General features: G+C 45.4%; 2 protein-coding genes across 9 annotated transcripts in view; one reads left to right on the forward strand and one right to left on the reverse strand.

Moving 5' to 3' along the window:
* ZNF346 (zinc finger protein 346) overlaps positions 1-22120 on the reverse strand; it is an 87642-nt gene that overhangs the window by 60630 nt on the left and 4892 nt on the right. The gene's annotated exons all lie outside the window — the stretch shown is intronic.
* UIMC1 (ubiquitin interaction motif containing 1) overlaps positions 1-22120 on the forward strand; it is a 118435-nt gene that overhangs the window by 13654 nt on the left and 82661 nt on the right. For 2 of the 8 annotated variants that reach the window (XM_050793184.1, XM_050793187.1), the window contains exon 1: positions 3631-3775. The exons of 1 other annotated variant lie outside the window; for it this stretch is intronic. The gene's annotated coding sequence lies outside the window, so the exon portion shown is untranslated. Of the gene's footprint in view, positions 1-3630; positions 3887-3963; positions 4158-20328; positions 20459-22120 lie in introns of those variants that run through there. 5 more of the 8 variants (XM_050793183.1, XM_050793185.1, XM_050793182.1 and 2 more) reach the window with 5 other exon arrangements.

The following is a 22120-nucleotide window of genomic DNA, read 5'->3' on the forward strand; positions in this document are numbered from 1 at the left end:
GTCCACTCCCAATTTTGTACCTCTAGCTCCCTTTTCAAAAGTATCCTCTGGCCGGGCCTGGTTGCTCACTTTGGGAGGCCGAGGCAGGCAGATTACCTGAGGTCAGGAGTTTAAGACCAGCTTGGCCAACATGGTGAAACTAAAAATACAAAAAATTAGCCAGGTGCAGTGGTGCACGCCCGTAATCCCGGCTACTCAGGAGGCTGAGGCAGGAGAATCGCTTGAACCCGGGAGGCAGATCATGCCACTGCACTCCAGCCTGGGTGACAGAGTGAGATTTCGTCTCAAAAAAAAAAAAAGTATCCTCTATTATGTGTTTATTACATATCCCTGTATCTTCCTAGGCCTATGGAAATACTTTTAGATATATTTACTACCTTCAAAAACATATGGTATTATTTGCGTAAGAATATGTGTTTATGCAAATGGAATCATAATGAGCATATCATTCATTCTACTTTACTCTGTGCTAGGCATTGTTCTAACTTTGACGATACAGCAATACACCAAATAAAGTTTCTATTCTCATGGACATTACATTATCCTGCCACTTGTTTCTTAAAATTCATATAATGTATTGAGATCTATGCATGATGATACATGTAGATCTGTTTCATTTCTTTTTTCTGAGACAAGGTCTCGCTCTGTCACCCAGTTTAAAGTGCAGTGGTGCGATCATAGCTCACTGCAACCTGGAACTCCTGGGCTCAACAGGTCTTCCTGCCTTGGCCTCTCGCGTAGCTGGGATTATAGACACACACCACCACATGTGGCTAATTGTTTGTTCATTTATTTAATTTTTTTCTGGCCACACGGCATCTGTATAATTTTTTATTTTTTATTTTTATTTTTATTTTTTTTGAGACTTTGAGATGGAGTCTCGCTTTGTCGCCCAGGCTGGAGTGCAGTGGCACGATCTCGGCTCACTGCAAGCTCCGTCTCCCGGGTTCACGCCATTCTCCTGCCTCAGCATCCAAGTAGCTGGGACTACAGGCGCGCACCACCACGCCCAGCTAATTTTTTGTATTTTTAGTAGAGACGGGGTTTCACCGTGTTAGCCAGGATGGTCTCGATCTCCTGACCTCGTGATCCGCCCACCTCGGCCTCCCAAAGTGCTGGGATTACAGGCGTGAGCCACCGCGCCCGGCCTCATTTTTTATTTTTTAATTTAATTTTATTTTTTGAGACAGAGTCTCGCTCTGTTGCCCAGGCTGGAGTTCAAGCAATTCTCCTGCCTCAGCCTCTCAGGTAGCTGGGACTTACTGGCATGTGCCACCATGCCCGGCTGATTTTTGTATTTTTAGTAGAGACGGGGTTTCACCATGTTGACCAGGCTGGTCTCGAACTCCTGACCTCAGGTGATCCACCCGCTTCGGCCTCCCAAAGTGCTAGGATTACAGGTGTGAGTCACCATGCCAGACCTATTTTTATTTTTAATAGAGACAAAGTCTCAATGTGTTGCCAAGGCTGATCTTGAACTCCTGGGCTCAAGTGATCCACCCACCTCAGCCTCCCAAAGAAGTTTCATTTCTTTTCTTTTCTTTTTTCATTTAATTGTTGTATGTTATTCTATGAATATACTATACTATGTAATACATCATTCTCTTATGATGGACATTTAGTTTTATATCAGTTAGGATGTTTTCTACTTCAGGTAACAGAAAAACATGACTCATAATGGTGTAAATATTAAGGAAACTAATTATCTCACATCATAGAAAACCCAGAAGTTGAATGGTTGCCAGGTATATATGCTTAGGGTCCTAACTGTGCTATTTTCTGCTTTTTTGCTTTCCTCTCTTCTAAGCTCTGAAATAATTGTATGTTGTTATATAACAAATTACCCCAAAACTTAGTGGCTTAAAACATAGGCCAGGTGCAGTGGCTTATGCCTGTAATTCCAGCACTTTGGGAGACTGAGGCGGAAGGATCACTTGTGCCCAGGAGTTTGAGACCAGCCTGGGCACATAGTGAGACTCCATCTTCACAAAAAACAACAAAAAAATAGCTAGCCATGGTGGCATACACCTGTAGTCCCAGCTACTTGGGAAGCTGAGGTGGGAGGACAGCTTGAGCTCAGGAGTTTGAAGCTGCAGTGAGCTGTGATGACACCACAGAACTCCAGTATGGGCGATAGAGTGAGACCTTTTTTTAAAAAAAGAAAACAAAAAACAACAACCAAAAAACCATAAACATAGTTTTCATAGGTCATGAGTTGGGACACAGCTTAGACAGGTCTTTGGCTTAAGGTCTCTCCGAAGATGTGATCAAGCTGTTGCCCTGTGAGTCTTTCCATATGGCTATTTCTCACAGCACAGCATTTGGCCTGAGTGAGCAAATGAAGAACTTGAGATAGTACCCAAGAAGGAAGCCACAGAGTTTCTATAACCCAATCTTGGAAAAGACGTGCCATCATTTCTGCCTTATTCTATTGTTTAGAAGTGAGTTATTAAGCATAGCCCACACTCAAGAAGGGAGATTACACAAGAGTGTGGTTGCCAGCCCGTGGGATCATTAAGGGCCATCTTACAGGCTGCCTGTGATAGGCTGTCTGTCCTCAGGTTTGCAGAATGGCTGCCAACAACAATGCATTAATAGTCTTCCCTGAAGTAAGATGCCCTAAAGGGATCTTTTTGGCCCTGCACTGAAACCTTTTCTGATCTCCCCACTCCTCAATATTTAATCAACATTTATTGAGTATTTGCTTTAGGACAGGCCTATTGCTACTTGTGAGGATTACATGGATCATGTCTTCACAGAGCTCACAAGTCTTATTGAAGAGATACAGACTCATACAGCAAAGAATTGTAGTATATTGTGGGAGATCGAATGTCCCAGAAGCTGAGGAAGGATGCAGGAGAAAAGAACTGAGGTTAGAGGAAGCAGTGGAAGAAATGGTTCAGGAGGGTTTTGGAGGATCAGTTGGAGGTAGGTGGCATGGGGGAGATAGGGCAAAGGCATTCCAGAATGTAAATGTTACAGAAAAGTACTAAGAATAATGCACCTGTAGTTCCACGTTCGATTACCCCACCGTTAACATTTTCTTATGTTTATTTTTAGGTCTTTTTTTTTTTTTTGAGACAGAGTCTCACTCTGTCACCCAGGCTGGGATGCAGTGGCTTGATCTGGGCTCACTGCATCTTCCGCCTCCCGTATTCAAGCGATTCTCTTGCCTCAGCATAACCCAAGTAGATGTTATTACAGGCGTGCGCCACCACGCCTGGCTAATTTTTGTATTTTAGTACAGAAGGGGTTTCCCTATGTTGACCAGGCTTGTCTCGAACTCCCGACCTCAGGTGATCCGCCCGCCTCGGTCTCCCAAAACGCTGGGATTACAGGCGTGAGCCATCGCACTCGGCATTTCCACATTTTTCTAGATGTGAAATAGCTGGGTCATAAAATGGACATTTTAAATTTCACCACACGGAATTGTCCTCAAAAGTGGCCGTTCTATACATTTTACGCCACAGCTATCTCTGAGTTTGTTGTTACTCCTGGCTTTCCCTCAAACCGCAAGCAACTGAGATCGCGCCAGGCGTGAGCCGGGTCCCGGGCGGCCAGCGCCTCCCGCGCAGTTGGTACGTCCCGGGTGGCTCCCCCGCGGCGGGGGTTGGTTCAGTCTCCGCGCGCCGCGCCTGCGCCCGCCCCGAGAGCACGTCTCTGGCATCGGACGCGCGCGCCCCTCCCCCTCCCCTCCCCCCCGCGCTCCCAACGTGTGTCGGCTCGCGACCCCCGGTAACCTGGGGAAGGTCGGCGGAGCGGCCCGCGCCAGCGAGTGAGTACCTGCCGACTGTGCACAGCTCCGCCCACCCCTCCCTGCCTCCTTCTCTTCCTCAGCGGGTCCGCGGCCCACTCCTCTCCGGGAGGGGTGCCTTCCGACGCCGAGGTAGGCCTCTCCCGACGGCGGGGCGGCCCTTCCTGATGCCTGGGTGGGTCCTTCGCGACGCGGGGGTGGGCTCCGGACGCCGGGGCGGGCCTTGCCGAAGTCGGAGGTGGGTCCCTCCGGACGCCGAAGTGGGCTCGGGATGCGGGGTTGGGACCCTCCCGATTCCAGGACGGATTCCGGACGCCGGGACGGGCCATTCCTGGTGCTGGGTTGGGCTTCTCCCGATGCTCGGGCTGGGTCCCTCCCGACGCTCGGGTGGGCTCGGGACACGGTGAGTCCCTCCGGACGTTGAGGTGGGCTCGGGACGCGGGTTGGGTTTCTCCTGACGCCACGCAGGGCCCCTCGGAACGCCAGGTTGGGCTTTGCACCCTCGGTTGCCGGGCGGGTCCCTTTCACACCTGGGGGGCGGCCTGCATCCTCCGGGGCGTCGGGCGAGCGCCGAGCTCCCTCGGCCGTGGTCCGCGCCGCCTCACGCTTCGGGGCGCCCGGCCTGCGCTCCTTCCCGCGCTGGGTTACTATTTTGTTGTGTGATCCTCGTTTTCTCTAATTATTTGCCCCGAAAAAACCCCCAACGCTCTCTTTGGAGATCCTTATCGTCCTAGACGCTTTCGCCCCCGCAGGGCCGGCGCGTTTCCAGGTGCTCTCAGGCAGCTCCGCAGACTTCTCAGCGCCGCAGCAGGCGGGCTGGTGCCCTGCCGCTCCGTTAACCGGGCGCGCGTCCTGGGCAGTAGTGGAGCTGGATTTGAATCCCGGGAGCTGGACTCCAGTGTTCTTTCATTTGATCACTACATCGCACTGACATATAGAAAAGACACCCGGAGAAAGCGAAAAGTTTATGCTTCTGTCTTTATTGTTTTCCTATCGAGGGAGGAAGTGCCTTGTAGTCAAATGAAAGTCTGTTTTTGGAATCAGATAGATTGAGCTTCAGTTCTTAGCCCTTTACCAATTTATCAGCTGTTTGCATAAGTTTCCTCACGTGGAAAATCGTGATGTGAATATCTACTACGTAGAGTTGTTGTGAAACTAGATACTAAAGTCGTGTTCGGATTGTATTGTTATACACTTGTCCTAAACTGAGGCTGTATATAAACTGAAAAATGGAAAATAAAGTATCAGGGATGTATGCGTGTGTATGTATGCATTTACCTTTTTACAAAAATTACAGAAATAAGTTCATCGTATTTAGTTATTAAAGCGCTTGGCTGCCGGGCGTGGTGGCTCACTTCTATAATCCCAGCACTTTGAGGCTGAGGCAGAAAAATCACTTGAGTCCAGGAGCATCAAGACTGGCCTGGGTAACATAGGAGACTCTGTCTCTACAAAAAGTAAAAAAAATTATCAGAGTATGGTGGCGCCTGCCTGTAGTCCCAGCTACTCAGGTGGCTGAGGCAGGAGGCTCCCGTGAGCCCAGGAGGTGGAGGCTGCAGTGAGCTATGATCGTGACACTGCCCTTCAGCATGGGGAAGAGTGAGACCTTGTCTCTTAAAACCCTCAAAATAAAAAAAATTAGCTGGGTGTGGTGGCACGTGCCTGTGGTTCCCAGCTTCTCGGGAAACTGAGGTGGGAGGGTTGCTTGACCTTTGGAGGTCAAGGCTGATTGCCCTACTGCACTCCAGCCTGGGTGACAGAGCAGGACCTTGTCTCCAAATAAAGAAAGTGCTAGGTACCTATTTAGGGCTAAGAGTCAATCATTTATAAAGGATTGTTCTTAAGGTCCCTATGCCCCCAAGCTTTCAAAGCAATTTTGACAAGTTTGGTACCTGGACTGTCAAGATTTTAAATTACCTTGTCAGTAATTTTTCTTCAGATAGATCAAGACGATGGATGTGCTGAAAGAAAATGACAAATAATATCTGAAATTGAGAATTTTCAAGGACACTTCCCAAAATGTTACCTGTGAAATAAGTCTCATTACTGGGGCACCTGTCCTGCTTCTGCATCTTTCTGGAGACATTTTGTTCCTTAATGTCATGATTAAGAAGCTGCATCCAGACTTGATTCCTCCTTCATAGGCAGTCGGTGGTAATTCATTTTAGCTTCAGTTCAATAAGTGAAGATAGACCATTATTTTAGTGAGTTCTTCATCTTGAAGGGTAGTAACTTAAAAAATAGTAGTTGAACTGTATGCTGGCTGGCTTGTTTAAATGAACTCATCAGGGACCTCTCTTTACGTTTTTAGAATTACTGTGGAAAACAGTAATTTACTGTGGCTAAATCTCATGAAGCACTGGAAATTTTGGAATTTGTGTCTGTAGGGAGCCTTTACTTAATGCTTCTTATTTATCCTTCATCTGCTGTGATTCTTTTTTTTTTTTGAGATGGAGTCTCGCTCTGCCGCCCAGGCTGGAGTGCAGTGGCCGGATCTCAGCTCACTGTAAGCTCCGCCTCCCGGGTTCCCGCCATTCTCCTGCCTCAGCCTGCCGAGTAGCTGGGACTACAGGCGCCCGCCACCTCGCCTGGCTAGTTTTCTGTATTTTTTAGTAGAGACGGGGTTTCACCGTGTCGGCCAGGATGGTCTCGATCTCCTGACCTCGTGATCCGCCCGTCTCGGCCTCCCAAAGTGCTGGGATTACAGGCTTGAGCCACCGCGCCCGGCTGCTGTGATTCTTTGAATACCCACCTTGAGCCTGCAGTGGTTCTATGCTGGGTTTTTATTTATTTACATGCCTTTTAGAAATTACATATATTTTGCGGTGTAGCTTCCCTTGCTATCAAATTTGAGCATATTGATTTAAATATATGGTACATGTAATCCCAGCACTTTGGGAGGCTGAGATGGGCAATTACTTGCACCCAGGAGGTCAAGACCAGCTTGGGTAACATGGTGAAACCCAGCCTCTACAGAAAATACAAAAAATTAGCTGGGCTTGTTGGCACATGGCTCTGGTGGGAGAATTGCCTGATCCTGGGAAGTTGAGGCTGCGGTGAGCTATGATCATGCCATTGCACTCCATGACAGAGTGAGGCCTTGTCTCAAAAACAATACACATGCACACACATGGTACAGGAAACAATTAACTTTATGTTCCTTGTTCACTCAGCAAATATTTATAGGTGCATATCCTGTATCAAGCAGCAGTTTTAGTTAGAGGAGATACAAGTCATGGAAATTGGAGTCCAGTTTTCATGTCAGGAGACAAAAGTACAAGTACCTGCTGTGTTTGGTCAAGTTACTTTTCTGAACCTGTGTTTCCTCATAATGATATATTCGGGTTTCTTAGGATTGATTGAAATATTCACTCATCAAATATTTATTAGTACTATTATTTTTTTTTGAGACGGAGTCTCACTGTCCTGAGCTGGAGTGCAGTGGTGCGATTTCGGCTCACTGCAAGCTCTGCCTCCTGGGTTCACACCATTCTCCTGCCTCAGCCTCCCAAGTAGCTGGGACTACAGGTGCGTGCCACCAAGCCAGGCTGATTCTTTGTGTTTTTAGTAGAGATGGGGTTTCACCGTGTTAGCCAGGATGGTTTCGATCTCCTGACCTCATGATCCACCCACCTCAGCCTCCCAAAGTGCTGAGATTACAGGTGTGAGCCACCGCACCCAGCCGTGTTTATTATTTTTAAAAACTTTGTATTAAGGTATCATTTATATACAGTAGAGTGAACCAATCTTAATTGTACAGTTCAGTGTGTACACTCATGTAAGTACCACCAAGGTATGGAACATTTTCAGAAGGCTCTCTTGTGTCTTTCCCAGTCACTACTCTCCAGAGGTAACCAGAGGTTAATTGTTTTATTTTTTATTTTTATTTTTTTTGGGAAAGAGTCTCACTGTCACCAGTCTGGAGTCCAGTGGTGCAATCGTAGCTCACCACAACCTCAAACTCCTGGGCTCAAGATCCCTTCTCCTCAGCCTCCTGAGCAGCTAGGACTACAGGCGCACGCCACTATGCCTAGCTAATTTAAAAATTTTTTTGTGGGGTTGTTTTTTTTTTTTTTTTTTTGAGACAGTCTCACTGTTGCCCAGGCTGGAATGCAGTGGTGTGATCTCGGCTCACTGCAGCCTCTCCCTTCTGGGTTCAAGCCTTTCTCGTGTCTCAGCCTCCCAAGTAGCTGGGATTACAGGTATGTGCCACCATGTCTGGCTGATTTTGTTTTTTTGGGCGGAGTCTCGCCCAGGCTGGAGTGCAGTGGCGTAATCTCAGCTCACTGCAAGCTCCACCTCCTGGGTTGATGCCATTCTCCTGCCTTAGCCTCCCAAGTAGCTGGGACTACCTTGCCTCGCTAATTTTTTTGTTTTTTTTTTTTAGTAGAGATGGTTTTCACCATGTTAGCCAGGATGGTCTCGATCTCCTGACCATATGATCCGCCTGCCTCAGCCTCCCAAAGTGCTGGGATTACAGGCGTGAGCCACGGCACCCTGCCCTCACTTTATTCTTTGTCAAGATTGTTTAAGCTGTTCTGGGGCCCATGCATTTCCATATACATTTAGAATAAGCTTGTCTGTGTCTATAAAAAGTCTTAGTGGAATTTTTATAGGAATTTCATTAAACCTAAGATAATGTTCTGTGCTCCCAAAGGTTGAATTAAAAAAAAAAAACCTAGGATCAGTTTGGGGAGAATTGATACGTTTACTATGTTGAGACTTCCAACCCGTGGGATGGTGTGTCTCTAGTTTAGTTCTTTGATTTCTTTCACTAGTTATTCAAAAAATAAAACCCCATAAAACAACTTATGTGTAAATCTATCCACACACCTGCAGTGAACTCATTTTCCTCAAAGTTGCCAAGAACATACACTGGGGAAAAGACAATCTCTTCAATAGATAGTGCTTAGAAAACTGGATATCTACATGCAGAAGAATGAAACTAGGCCTCCATCTCTTGCCATATACAAAAATCAAATAAAAATGTATTAAATGTATTAAATCTGAGACCTCAAACTATGAAATTAGTGCAAGAAAACTTTGGGGAAACTCTCTAGGATATTGGTCTGGGCAAAAACTTCTTGAGTAATATCCCATAACCACAGGCAACCAAAGCAAAAATGGACAAATGGGATCACATGAAGTTAAAAAGCTTCTGCACAGCAAAGGAAACAATAAAGTGAAGAGATAACCCACAGAATAGGAGAAAATATTTGCAAACTACCCATCTGACAAAGGATTAATAACCAGAATATATAAGGAACTGAACTCTATAGGAAAAAAAATCTAATAATCCAATTTTAAAAATGGGCAAAAGAGGCCGGGCGCGGTGGCTCAAGCCTGTAATCCCAGCACTTTGGGAGGCCGAGACGGGTGGATCACGAGGTCAGGAGATCGAGACCATCCTGGATAACACGGTGAAACCCCGTCTCTACTAAGAAATACAAAAAACTAGCCGGGCGAGGTGGCGGGTGCCTGTAGTCCCAGCTACTCGGGAGGCTGAGGCCGGAGAATGGCGGGAACCCGGGAGGCAGAGCTTACAGTGAGCTGAGATCCGGCCACTGCACTCCAGCCTGGGCTACAGAGCGAGACTCCGTCTCAAAAAAAAAAAAAAAAAAAAAAAAAAAAAAAAAAAAAATGGGCAAAAGATTTGAATAGACATTACTTCAAAGAAGACATGCAGGCCAGGCACGGTAGCTCATGCCTGTAATCCCAGCACTTTGGGAGTCCGAGGCAGGTGGATCACCTGAGGTTGCGAGTTCGAGACTAGCCTGACCAACATGGAGAAACCCCATCTCTACTGAAAATATAAAATTAGCTGGGAGTGGTGGTGCCTGCCTGTAATCCCAGCTACTCAGGAGGCTGAGGCAGGAGAATCACTTGAACCTGGGAGGCAGAGGTTGCAGTGAGCCGCGATTGTGCCACTGCACTCCAGCCTGGGCAATAAGAATGAAACTCTGTCTCAAAAACAAACAAACAAAAAAACTTGCAAGTGGAAAACAGGCATATGAAAAGGCGCTCAACATCATTGGTCATCAGAGAAATGGAAGTCACAGCTACAGTGAAATATCTCACCCCAGTTCAAATGGCTTATATCCAAAAACAGGTAGTGGGAAATGCTGGCAAGGATGTGGGGTAGAGGGAACCCTTGTACACTGTTGGTGGGAATGTAAACTAGTACTACCACTATGGAGAACAGTTTGGAGGTTCCTCAAAAAACTAAAAGTAGACCGGGCACGGTGGCTCATGCCTGTAATCCCAGCACTTTGGGAGGCCGAGGTGGGCAGATGATGGGGTCAGGAGATGGAGACCATCCTGACTAACACAGTGAAACCCTGTCTCTACTAAAAATGTAAAAAATTAGCCAGGCATGGTGGTGGCCGCCTGTATCCCAGCTACTCGGCAGGCTGAGGCAGGAGAATGGCATGAACCTGGGAGGTGGAGCTTGCAGTGAGCCAAGATCACACCACTGCACTCCAGCCTGGGCTACAGAACGAGACTCCATCTCAAAAAACAAAACAAAACAAAAAAGTAAAAGTAGAGTTACTGTATGATCCAGCAGTCCCACTGCTGGGTATGTATCCAAAAGAAAGGAAATCACTGTATTGAAGAGGTATCTGCACTCCCAGGTTTGTTGTAGCACTATTTATAATAGCCAAGATATGGAATCAACTAAGTGTCCATCAGCAGATGAATAGATAAAGAAAATATGGTACTTATACATAATGGAGTACTATTCAGCCATAAAAATGAATGAGATCCTGTCATTTGTAACAACATGGATGAAACTAGAGGTCATGATGTTAAGTGAAATAAGCCAGGCACAGAAAGACAAACATTGCGTGTTCTCACTTATTTGTGGGATCTAAAAATCAAAACAGTTGAGCTAATGGAGATAAAGGGTAGAAGGATGGTCACTAGAGACTGGGAAGGGTAGTGGTGGATGATAGAGAGGTGGGGATGGTTAGTGGGTACCAGAAAAAAAAATGGAATCAATAAGACCCAGTATTTGATAGCACAATAGGATGACTATAGTCAATAATAATGTAATTGTACTTTTTTTTTTTATGAGACGGAGTCTCACGCTTTTGCCCAAGCTGGAGTGCAGTGGTGCTGTCTCCGCTCACTGCAAGCTCCGCTTCCCAGGTTCACGCCATTCTGCCTCAGCCTTCCACGTAGCTGAGACTACAGGCACCCGCCACCGCGCCCGGTTAATTTTTTTTGTATTTTTAGTAGAGACGGCGTTTCACCACGTTAACCAGGATGGTCTCAATCTCCCAACCTCGTGATCTGCGCACCTCGACCTCCCAAAGTGTTGGGATTACAGGTGTGAGCCACTGCACCCGACCTGTAATTGTACATTTTAAAATAAAAGAGTATAATTGGATTGTTTGTAACACAAAGGGTAAATGCTTCAGGGAATGGATACCCTATTTTTTATGATCTGATTATTACATATTGCATACCTGTATCAAAGCATCTCGTGTATCCCATAAATATATACACCTGTGTACCCACAAACATTAAATTTAATAAAATGTATAAGACATATATGCTAAAAACTAAAATACATCCTAGAAAACAAAAATGCTGCAAGTTTTTTTGAGGATTATTATTATTTTTTTTTCTGAGACAGGATCTCGCTCTGTCACCCAGTCTAGAGTGCAGTAGCACAATCACACTCACTGCAGCCTTGATCTCCCACGCACAAGTTATCCTCCCACTTCAGCCTCCTGAGTAGCTGAGAAAAGGTATGCAACCCCATGCCTGACTGATTTTTAATTATTTTTTGTAGAGATGGGGTCTGGCCAGGTTGCCCAGGCTAGTCTCAAACCCCCAGCTCAAATAGTCCTCCTGCCTTGGCCGCCCGAAGTGCTGGAATTACAGGCGTGAGACATTGCACCCAGCCTGAGCATTATTTTTAAATTATAAAATGAGTACAGACTTGTAGGAATTTTAAATAAAGGAGGAAAATATATATAAATTCACCACACTAAATTATTCTAAGGTTTATATAATTAAGTTTTTTGTTTGTTTGTTTTCTTTTTTTTTGAGATGGAGTTTCACTCTTGTTGCCCAGGCCAGAGTGCAATGGCATGATCTTGGCTCACCACAACCTCTGCCTCCTGGGTTCAAGTGATTCTCCTGCCTCAGCCTCCTGAGTAGCTGGGATTACAGACATGTACCACCATGTCTGGCTAATTTTGTATTTTTAGTAGAGATGTTGGTCAGGCTGGTCTTGAACTCTCGACCTTAGGTGATCTGCCTGCCTTGGCCTCCCAAAGTGCTAGGATTACAGGCGTGAGCCACCGTGCCTGACCTTTTTTTTTTTTTTTGAGACAGAGTCTTTTTCTGTTGCCCAGGCTGGAGTGCAGTGGTGCGATCTCAGCTCCTGAGTTTAAGCAATTCTCCTACCTCAGCCTCCTGAGTAACTGGGATTACAGGTGCGTGTCACCACGCCCAGCTAATTTTTGTATTTTTGGTAAAGACGGGGTTTCACTGTGTTGGTCAGACTGGTCTCAAATCCTTGTCCTCAAGCATTCTGCCCACTTCGGCCTCCCAAAGTGCTGGGATTACAAGTGTGAGCCACCGTGCCCAGCCCACAAGTTGTCGTTTCATCTGTTGATGATATTTGGGTTGTCTTTGGTGTTTGACATTATGGAAAGAGCTGTTGTGAACATATACAAGTTCTTGGGTGGTGATGTTTTCATTTCTACTGGGTAGTCAATAGTAGTGGAATTGAAGCAGAAGTTAAAAAGAGAAAAACAAGTTTTCCTGTACTTGGCTGACTCACTCCAAGGCCAGCAATAGTCTGGGCCTTGACAGAGCCTTGATAACACTATCTGAAAAGCCAGAGCCCAAAGGAATGAGCTTCAGAGACTCTCCCAACACACTGTGCTGCCCCCCGCCACCCTGGAGCAAAGATAAGAAAAGAAAAACACAAATTCCTTTCTCATAATTATTTCTACAAACACCTGTGTTTCACAAGTTTTGTAAGTTCCTGTTTTCCCTACAGTGCGGCTGCAAGATCACAAGCTATGCCTGGGTTGTGAGAGCTGTCACAATTTAATTAACTACCTTTGTTCTGCTTCTGTAAGCCTGCTTGCCTGCCCCATGAGTTTTGCGCTGTCATTTTCCCACCACACCATTCAAACTAGCCAACTCCCTTTCAGAGAAGTGTGTGTAAAAAGTCAAGCCCTGTCTTTGTTCTGGGCTCAGCCTTTAGATGTTAATCTGCTGGGCTAGTGGCCACCTAAATAAAATCCTCCTGTTCCACCCATTGGTCTCTCCAGTCTCCTGATTCCCGCAACAGAATGACTGGCTTACATGATAGTTATACTTTTTTTTTTTTTAAAGAAACTGCCAGTTTTCCAAAGTGGTTATGCCATTTTACATTCCCATTAGCAATATATGAGAGGTTCATTATACTCTGCATTCCTGCCCACTTTTGTATTGTCACTATTTTCGTGTTTTTTTTTTTTTTTGAGATGGAGTCTCGCTGTGTCTCCCAGGCTGGAGTGCAGTGGCGTGATCTCGGCTCACTGCAAGCTCCGCCTCCCGGGTTCACGCCATTCTCCCGCCTCAGCCTCCCAAGTAGCTGAGACTACAGGCGCCCGCCACCACGCCCGGCTAGTTTTTTGTATTTTTAGTAGAGACGGGGTTTCACCATGTTAGCCAGGATAGTCTCGATCTCCTGACCTCGTGATCCACCCGCCTCAGCCTCCCAAAGTGCTGGGATTACAGGCTTGAGCCACCGCGCCCGGCCCACTATTTTCAATTTTAGCCATTCTAATGGATATGCAGTGTTAAATCATTGTGAATTTAATTTGTAATTTCTTGATGACTAATGATATTGAACATCTGTTTGTTTTTCCTTATTGACCTTTAGTATATCTGCTTTTGTGAAGTTTGTTAATATCTCTTGTTTCTTTTAAAAATTAGTTTGTCTTTTTTTATTTTTTCTTTTGAGATAGGGTCTCTGTGTTGTTCGGGCTGGAGTGTAATTTTTGGAATCCACTTAGAGATGTAAAGTGACATAGCCAGCCTCCCAGTGTTTATCATGTTTATGCTGCATTACCCAGGTGTTTTTTACTATTTCATCCCTTTTACACTTTGATTTTTGTATGCTTTCTTTTTTTTGAGATTGAGTTTCACTCTTGTCACCCAGGCTGGACTACAGTGGTGTGATCTCGGCTCACTGCAACTTCCACTTCCTGGGTGCAAGCAGTTTCTCCTGCCTCAGCCTCCCAAGTAGCTGGGACTACAAGTGCCTGCCACCATGCTCGGCTAATTTTTGTATTTTTAGTAGAGATGGGGTTTCACCATGTTGACCAGGCTGGTGTCAAACTCCTGTCCCCCTGCCTCAGCCTCCCAATGTGCTGGGATTACAGGCATGAGCCACCATGCCTGGCAGATTTTTGTATGTTTTCCAGTATATAAAATACATACATTAGTATTCATATAGTTAAAAAATAAATATACATGTATTGTGGTTGTGCTTTAAAAATTATCAGTAGAGTTTTTTTTTTTTTTTTTTTTTTGAGACGGAGTCTCGCTTTGTGGCCCAGGCTGGAGTGCAGTGGCGGGATCTCGGCTCACTGCAAGCTCTGCCTCCTGGGTTCACGCCGTTCTCCTGCCTCAGCCTCCGAGTAGCTGGGACCACAGGCATGCACCACCACGCCCGGCTAATTTTTTGTATTTTTTAGTAGAGACGGGGTTTCACTGTGTTAGCCAGGATGGTCTCGATCTCCTGACTTTGTGATCCGCCCGCCTTGGCCTCCCAAAGTGCTGGCATTACAGGCGTGAGCCACCACACCCATCCTAGATATGTTTTTAAAAGGTAAGAAAATATTTGTGCCTGGACGTGGTGGCTCACACCTGTAATCCCAGCACTTTGGGAGACCAAGGTGGGAGGATCACTTGAGCCCAGGAATTCGAGACCAGTCTGGGCAATATAGTGAGACCTTGTCTCTACAAAAAATAAAAAGTAAATTAGCTGGGTGTGGTGGCACATGCCTGTGGTCCTAGCTACTTGGGAGGTTGAGATGGAAGAATTGCTTAAGTCCAGGAGGTTGAGATTGTGGTGAGTCGTGTTGGCCTCATAAAGTGCTGGGATTACAGGCATGAGCTACTGCACCTGGCCAATAATTTTTTTTTTTTTGAGATGGAATCTTGCTCTGTTGCCCAGGCGGGAGTGCAGTGGCACAATCTTGGCTCAACCTCTGTCTCCTGGGTTCAAGTGATTCTCATGCCTCAGCCTCCCCAGTAGCTGGGATTATAGGTGCATACCACCATGCCCAGCTGACTTTTGTATTTTTAGTAGAGATGGGGTTTTGCCATGTTGGCTAGGCTCGTCTCGAACTCCTGACCTCATGTGATCCACCTGCCTCAGCCTCCCAAAGTGCTGAGATTACAGGCGTGGGCCACCATGTCTGGCCCAAGAATTCTTTATATATTCTGGATATAAGTCTTTTGCAAGATAAATGTATTGCACGTATTTTCTTCCATTCTATGGCAGCTTTTTGTTTTCTTTTTTGATACGGGGTCTTACTCTGTTGCCTAGGCTGGAGTGCAGTAGCGTGACCACATCTCATTGCAGCTTTGACCTCCCTGGCTCAGGAGATCCTTCTACTTCAGCCTTCTGAGTAGTTGAAACTACAAGTGTGTGCCACCATAGCTAATTAAAAAAAATTTTTTTATAGAGACAAAGCATTGCTATTTTGCCCAGACTGTCATTCTGTGGCTTCTTAATGGTCTTTTTTTTTTTTTTTTTTAAAGAGCAGAAGTTTTAAGTTTCAGTGATGTCAAATTTATCAAATTAAAAATTTTCTTTATGTCCTAAGAAAGCTTTACTCAGGCTGGGCACGGTGACTCATGCCTGCAATCCCAGCACTTTGGGAGGCCGAGGTGGGTGGATCATGAGGTCAGGAGATCGAGACAATCCTGGCTAACATGGTGAAACCCTGTCTCTGCTAAAAAAAAATACAACAAAAATTAGCTGGGCGTGGTGGTGTGCGCCTGTAGTCCCAGCTAATCGGTAGGCTGAGGCAGGAGAATGGCATGAACCTGGGAGATGGAGCTTGTAGTGAGCTGAGATTGTGCCACTGCACTTCAGCCTGGGCGACAGAGTGAGACTCCGTCTCAAAAAAAAAAAAAAAAAAAAAAAAAAGCTTTATTTACTCAAAGTCACTTTTTTTTTTTTTTTTTTTTTTTTTTAAATTGAGACAGGGTCTCACTGTGTTGCTGAGGCTTATCTTGAATGCTTGAGTTCAAGTGATCCTTCTGCCTCGGCCCCTCAAAGTGCTGGGATTACAGGCATGCACCACTACTCCTGGCCAAATCTTGGTAGTTCTACACTCTTTTGGGTCTTTAGCTCCTTTGAGAATTCAATAAAAATTATAAAAATTTTTCCAAGGAAGATACAGAAAAAACCAATTTTACACACAATTTTAGTTAATCCCCTGAAGCCAATCTATAGATTCTTTAAGGGCTTTGGGATTGACAGGTTAAGAACTCCCGGCTGGCAGTTCTCTAAATATTAATCTAAGATCTATCTTTTCTTTTGAGATGAGATCTCACTCTGTTGCCCAGGCTAGAGTGCAGTGGCACCATCATGGCTCAGTGCAGCCTCCACTTCCCTAGGCTCAGGTGATCATTGCACCTCAGCCTCTTAAGAGTAGCTGGGACTATAGGCATGCATCACTATACCCGGCTAATTTTTAAAAGTTTTTGGAGAGATGGGGTCGTTCTTTTTTTTTTTTTTTTTGAGACAGAGTTTCACTCTTGTTGCCCAGGCTGGAATGCAGTGGCACCACCATGCCTGGCTAATTTTGTATTTTTAGTAGAGGTGGGATTTCTCCATGTTGGTCAGGCTGGTCTTGAACCGCTGACCTCAGGTGATTGAGAGGCGGTCTTTCTATGTTGCCCAGGCTGGTCAGATCTGTCTTCTCAATTTGCCAGGTTTCATATTCTTTCCCCTCAGTTGTCTTTGCTGTTTCTCCCCAAAGAGATTTGTTCTTTGGGTAGTGTTCATTATGATAGTAACAGACCTGAATCTAAAAAGGTAGAGTAAGGTGAATTTTTTTTTTTTTTTTTTTTGAGGCGGAGTCTCGCTCTGTCTCCCCGGCTGGAGTGCAGTGGCGCGATATTGGCTCACTGCAAGCTCCGCCTCCCGCGTTCACGCCATTCTCCTGCCTCAGCCTCCCGAGTAGCTGGGACTATAGGCACCCGCCACCTCGCCCGGCATTTTTTTGTATTTTTAGTAGAGACGGGGTTTCACCGTGTTAGCCAGGATGGTCTCGATCTCCTGACCTTGTGATCCGCCCGCCTCGGCCTCCCAAAGTGCTGCGATTACAGGCATGAGCCACCGCGCCCGGCTGGTGAATTGTTAAAACTGAGGACTTGATCAGTCATGATGGCTCATGCCTATAATCCTAGCATTTTGGGAGGCCAAGGCAGGAGGATCGTTTGAGGCCAGGAGTTCAAGACCAGCCTGGGCAACATAGCAAGACCCCCATCTCTTTAAAAAAAAATTAGCTGAGTGTGATAGTGTACTCTTGTAGTCCTACCTTCCTGGGAAGCTGGGGCAGAAGGATTGCTTGAACCTAAGAGTTAGAGGTTGCAGCAAGCTGTGATCATACACACTGCACTCAAGCCAAGGCAACAGAGCAAGACCCTATCTCAAAAAACAAAAACATAAATATAAAACCTGTTTTTATTAGAAATATGGCAACGTTTGTACAAAGTTGTATTTGTGTTTTTTCCATTTCTCTTATAGTTTGGAGTTTAGAAAATTCACTTCTTGCAAATTAATATAAAAATTAATTTTTTTTTAGGAAGTACAAATATGTCATCTTATTTGTGTTTTAATTTATGTAATGGTAACTTGATAGGTTTTTAGTCTTTTCCTGCTGCTGTAACAGAATATCTTCCACTGGGTAATTTATAAACAATGTAATTTTTTTGCTCACAGTTCTGAAGTCTGGTAAATCTAAGATCAAGGTGCTTGATGAGGGCTTGCTCTCTGCTTAAAAGATGGGACCTTCTTGCTGCATCCTCACATGGCAGAAGGGTAAAAGGGGCAAACAAGCTCTCTTAGGCCTCTCTTATAAGGGCACTAGTCCCTTTCATGAGTGCTGTGTCTTCATGACCTAGTCACTTCCCTAGGGCCCCATTTGTTTGTTTGTTTTTTTTGAAACGGAGTCTCGCTCTGTTGCCCAGGCTGGAGTGCAGTGGCGTGATCTCCACTCACTGCAAGGTCCACCTCCCGGGTTCACGCCATTCTTCTGCCCAACTAGCTGGGACTACAGGCGCCCGCCACCATGCCTGGCTAATATTTTTGTATTTTTAGTAGAGACGGGGTTTCACCGTGTTAGCCAGGATGGTCTCGATCTCCTGACCTTATGATCTGCCTGCCTCGGCCTCCCAAAGTGCTGGGATTACAGGCGTGAGCCACCGTGCCCGGCCCCAGGCCCCATTTCTTACCAACACATTGGGGATTAGATGTCAGCATATGAATTTTGGAAGGACACAAACATTTGGACCATAGTGGATAGCTCATATCCAGTTATCTAGTGAGATGTTACTGCTTTAGTATGAATTTATATGTACTTAAATAATAACTAGCTAGTTCTGCGTTGCATATGCAGTAAATATTCTGTTAACTATATTTAAATACAAAAGTTAAAAATGTATATTTATTTCTTTTTTTTTTTTTTGAGACAGGGTCTTGGTCTGTTGACTGGCTGGAGTGCAGTGGTGTGATCTCGCTTCACTGCAACCTCCATCCCCTGGGTTCAAGCAATCCTCCTGCCTCAGCCTCTCCAGTAGCTGGAACTGCAGGCATGCACCTCCATACCCAGCTAATTTTTGTATTTTTAATAGAGGTGGGGTTTCACCATGTTGTCCAGGCTGATCTCAAACTCTTGTCTTCAGATGATCCTCTCACCTTGGCCTCCCAAAGTACTGAGATTACATACTTGAGCCACTGCCCCTGGCTAATTTTTTGATTTTTGTAATTTCTTGTTCTTTAGTCATTAAAAATATGCATTAAGCACAGAAAAAGACGTTTGTGTGTCTAGTTTTATGAAGGGGAATGATTTTGTAAATTGTAAGCATCTGGGTATGTACGTTGTCACTATCCCTTAATTTAGAATTTTTTATCCCTTAAGTGTTTTTTTAGAAAAACCTTAATGCTCGTATTGTGCAGACTACTTCTGATAATAAGGTAAAACAGCTCCCTTAGGAGTAATTGAATGGTTTGAGAAGTTTGTAACAAAGTTAAGGTGGCTTTATTTAAATCTGTGATTGAGTCAGTGATTCTCTGCTCTGGCTGTAAAATAAAATCATCTGGGGCTCCCCTTTTTTAAAAATTGAGGTGAAATTCACCTAACAGGCCGGAGGTGCGGTGGCTCAGCCTGTAATCTCAGCACTTTGGGAGGCCAAGGCAGGTGGATCACGAGGTCAAGAGATCCGTACCATCTTGGCCAACATGGTGAAACCCCATGTCTACTAAAAATACAAAAATTAGTGGGGCGTGGTGGCGCATGCCTGTAGCCCCAGCTACTTGGGAGGCTGAGGCAGGAGAATTGCTTGAACCCGGGAGGTGGAGGCTTTGGTGAACTGAGATGGTGCCACTGCACTCCAGCCTGGCAACAGAGTGAGACTCTGTCTCAAAAAAAAAAAAAAAAAAAAAAAATCACCTAACAAAATCTACCATTTCAATCATTTTAAGTGTATAATTTAGTGGTTTTTAGTAAATTCACAGTGTTGTACAATTATCACCACTTTCTAATTCCAAAACATTTCTATCACCCCCAAAATAAACCTTATATCCGTTAAGCAGTCATTGTACATTTTCCCCAACTCCATCTTCTGGTAATCACTAATCTGCTTTCTGCCTATGGATTTGCTTATTCTAGATGTTTCATATAAATAGAATCACACAGTATGTGCCTTTTATGTCTGGCTTCTTTCGCTTGGCATGTTTTCTTTTTTTTTTTTTTGAGACAGAGTCTCGCTCTGTAGCCCAGGCTGGAGTGCAGTGGCCAGATCTCAGCTCACTGCAAGCTCTGCCTCCCGGGTTTACGCCATTCTCCTGCCTCAGCCTCCCGAGTAGCTGGGACTACAGGCACCCGCCACCTCGCCCGGCTAGTTTTTTTTTTTTTTTGTATTTCTTAGTAGAGACGGGGTTTCACTGTGTTAGCCAGGATGGTCTCGATCTCCTGACCTCATGATCCGCCCGTCTCAGCCTCCCAAAGTGCTGGGATTACAGGCTTGAGCCACCGCGCCCGGCCTCGCTTGGCATGTTTTCAAGGTTCATCCATGTTGTAGCATATATTAATACTTCATTCCTTTTGTTTCCCCATAGTGGCTACACCATTTTACATTCGTATCAATAATACGATGTACTAGAGTTCCAGTTTCTCCAGCATCCTCACCAACACTAGTTATTTTCCATTATTTTTAAAATAGCCAGCCATCAGAGTGGGTATAAAGTGGTATTTCATTGTGGTTTTGATTTGTGTTTCCCTCATGACTAATGATTTGAGTATTTTTTTATATTTTTTTAGACAGGGGCTTAGTCTGTCACCCAGGCTGGAGTACTGTGGCGTGGATCTTGGTTCACTGCAGCCTTGACACCCTGGGCTCAATTGATCCTCCATCCTCCCACCTAAGCCTCCCAACTAGCTGGGACTACAGGTACGCCACCACATCTGGCTAAATTTTGTATTTTTTTGTATAGGGTTTTGCCATGTTTTCTGGGCTCGTCTCAGACTCCCAGGCTCAAGTGATCCACCAGTCTCGGCCTCTCAGAGTGTTGGGATTACAGACTGGGATTATAGTCCACTGTGACTCAAGTGATCCACCAGTCTCGGCCTCTTAGAGTGTTGGGATTACAGCCCACTGTGCCGGGTTACTTTTGCATTTGATGTCTTTTTCTTTTTTTTTCGAAACAGGGCCTTGCTCTGTTGCCCAGGCTGGAGTGCAATGGTGTGATCATAGCTTACTGCAGCCTCAACCTTCTTTTTTTTTTTTTTTTTTTTGAGACGGAGTCTCACTGTGTCGCCCAGGTTGGAGTGCAGTGGCGCGATCTCGGCTCACTGCAAGCTCCACCTCCCGGGTTCACGCCATTCTCCTGCCTCAGCCTCCCGAGTAGCTGGGACTACAGGCGCCCGCCACGATGCCCGGCTAATTTTTTGTATTTTTCAGTAGAGATGGGGTTTCACCGTGTTAGCCAGGATGGTCTTGATTTCCTGAACTCGTGATCCGCCTGCCTCGGCCTCCGAAAGTGCTGGGATTACAGACGTAAGCCACCGCACCCGGCCTGCAGCCTCAACCTTCTGGGCTTAGGCGATCCCTCCTCCTTAGCCTGCCAAGTAGCTGGGACTGCAGGCATTAGCTGCTATGCCTGGCTAATTTTTATTTTTATTTTATTATTATTTTTTGAGACAGGGTCTCGCTCTGTCACCCAGGCTGGAGGGCAGTGGTGTGATCTTGGCTCACTGCAACCATGTTGGCCAGGCTGGTCTTGAGCTCCTCACCTCAGGTGATACACCCACCTCAGCCTCCTAAAGTGCTGGGATTATAGACATGAGCCACTGTGCCTGGCCAGAAATAACATTTTTTAAATTTCAGTTTTGATTGTTTAGGGCTAGCATATAGGAATGCAATTGATTTTTGTGTGTTGACTTGTTTCCTGCATTGATACAAGGCAAGATGAACCTTGATGAACTGTTGATTAGTTATAATAGTTTTTTTGTTGTTGTTGTTTTGAGATGGAGTTTCACTCTTGTTGCCCAGGCTGGAGTGCCTAATAGCACGATCTTGGGTCACTGCAACCTTCACCTCCCGGGTTTAAGCAATTCTTCTGCCTCAGCCTCCCAAGTAGCTGGGATTACAGGTACCTGCCACCACGCCTGGCTAATTTTTGTATTTTTTTTTTTTTTTTTGAGACAGAGTCTCACTCTGTTGCCCAGGCTGGAGTGCAGTGGCACCATCTTAGCTCACTGCAAGCTCCGCCTCCCATATTCATGCCGTTCTCCTGCCTCAGCCTCCTGAGTAGCTGGGACTACAGGTGCCTGCCACCACGCCCGGCTAATTTTTTATATTTTTAGTAGAGACGGGGTTTCACCGTATGGGCCAGGCTAGTCTCAAACTCCTGATCTCAAGTGATCCGCCTGCCTCAGCCTCCCGAAGTGCTGGGATTACAAGTGTGAGTCACTGCACCTGGCCTGTAATAGTTTTTTAATGTGTTTCTTAGTGTTTTTTTTTTTTTTTTGAACACAGGTCATGTCATCTGCAAATCATAATAGTTTTACTTCTTTCTAAGTTGAATATCTTTTATTTCTCTTTGCTTAATTG

The sequence above is a fragment of the Macaca thibetana genome, chromosome 6 (assembly GCF_024542745.1).
Source record: "Macaca thibetana thibetana isolate TM-01 chromosome 6, ASM2454274v1, whole genome shotgun sequence".
Classification (NCBI taxonomy): domain Eukaryota; kingdom Metazoa; phylum Chordata; class Mammalia; order Primates; family Cercopithecidae; genus Macaca; species Macaca thibetana.